This window comes from Fukomys damarensis, unplaced genomic scaffold (genome assembly GCF_012274545.1).
Source record: "Fukomys damarensis isolate Sample0158 unplaced genomic scaffold, DMR_v1.0_HiC HiC_scaffold_19, whole genome shotgun sequence".
In the NCBI taxonomy this organism is placed as follows: domain Eukaryota; kingdom Metazoa; phylum Chordata; class Mammalia; order Rodentia; family Bathyergidae; genus Fukomys; species Fukomys damarensis.
The window spans coordinates 39756680-39758413 of NW_022900931.1; positions in this window are offsets into that span (position 1 = coordinate 39756680).

A 1734-nucleotide genomic window follows, 5' to 3' on the forward strand; every position below is an offset into this window, starting at 1 on the left:
GATTAAAATTTGGGCATCTCTCGGGGCACATTTTTGGTCTCTGACAATGTTGGGTATAAGAATTCATTCACTCTTTCATCAACGTTTTACCTAACAACCTTATCAAAGAAAACTTGTGACACACTGGATACTAAATCCTATGTCATTTATGAACTACCAGAGGTGATGAAGAATTTGCACACTGAGCAAATTGACCTATTGAATTTTCTCTGGAGTCACACATTGTCCACAAGAATGGGAAGGAATAAAAGTCATAGGATTCACCTCGGTTTTCACAGATGAGGGGCTGGTTGTAAAATGAGAACGTGAAACTGCTACTGTTGGAGTTAAGTCAGAACTAACTTATGAAACAACTCACAAGGGCTTTCAATGTGTAGCATACACACAAATGGCTTTTGCTTGCAGTTTAGTTCATAGCGTGTGGAACTTCAAGCAGTTAGAATACAACAGTGCAATTTTTCATGCAATGAGAAAAGGTCATGCTTCATTCAGATCACAGGGAGCTTGAAAGAGCACAATCAGTGTGAGCAGAGAGACAGAGTAAGTTCACTTCATCCTTGTTTGCATCAGGAGCGGGAGGTTGGGAGGTATTCAGGGTCAGAAGAGGGAGGACAAAAATTAAAAAACTGATTACGACCAACATGCCTACTTAATTGATAGACTATAAAATAAAAGAAGCACAGTGTCATTACATGTCCTTTCTTTATTAATCTGTTATCTTTCTTCCTTGAAAGAGAAAATATTTAAGTCAGGTGAAGATGCCAGTGCTCAAAACACTGGAAAATACTAGGAAGGCTGTGGAGCAACAGGAAGTCTCACTTAGCGCTGGTGGAGATGCAAACTGGGAGACCACTGTGGTGGTTCATCTTGGTTGCTAACATAACTGGCTTGAGAGAAGACTACAAGATCAGTAAAGCACACTTTCTGGACATGCTGGGGTGGGGCGCAGGGACATGACTTTGGGGACTATATCTCGGCTCTAAGTTCTTCGTACCTGGTGCTTCCCCTTTTCTCTGCTTCCAGACGTCATGAGTTGATCAGCTCCCCTACACCACACTTTCTTGCCGTTATGTTTCTGCCTTGGAGCAGACTAACCATGGACTGGCCTCTGAAATCAGAAGCCACAGTCAATGTCTCCTTTCCATTGCAGGTGTCGAGTATTTTGTTCTGAGGCAGAAAGACTGACAAATAAATCTACTATGGAAGACAGTCTGACAGTTGCTTACAAAAGTAAACATGCTGTTTTGTATGATCCAGTTCCTTGATATTTACCCACAAAAATAAAATATTTAAATCTACCATACAACCTGCACCCAGACGTTGACAGCTTTATTCCCAACTATCAAAACCTAGAAGCAATCAAGATAGTCTTCAGTCAGTGAATGAGTATATAAGCTGTAGTAAAGATGTACAATGGAATATTAATCATTGCTATAAGGAAATGAGCTATCAAGCCATGAAAAGATGGAGGAACTTCAGATGCATACTACTAAGGAAAAGAAGTCAATATGAAAAGGCCATTGTATAAATATCATGTTTCCAACCATATGCTATTCTAGAAAAGGCAAAACTACGGAGACAATATGATTAGTGGTTTCTAGAGATTAGTAGGGAGGGAAGGAGCACAGTAGGAACAGGCAGAGCACAGAGGAATTTTGGGACATGGAAACTATGTTGTATAATACTATAATAGTGGCTAAGCAAGGTGCAATCAAAACATATGGTGAATGTTTC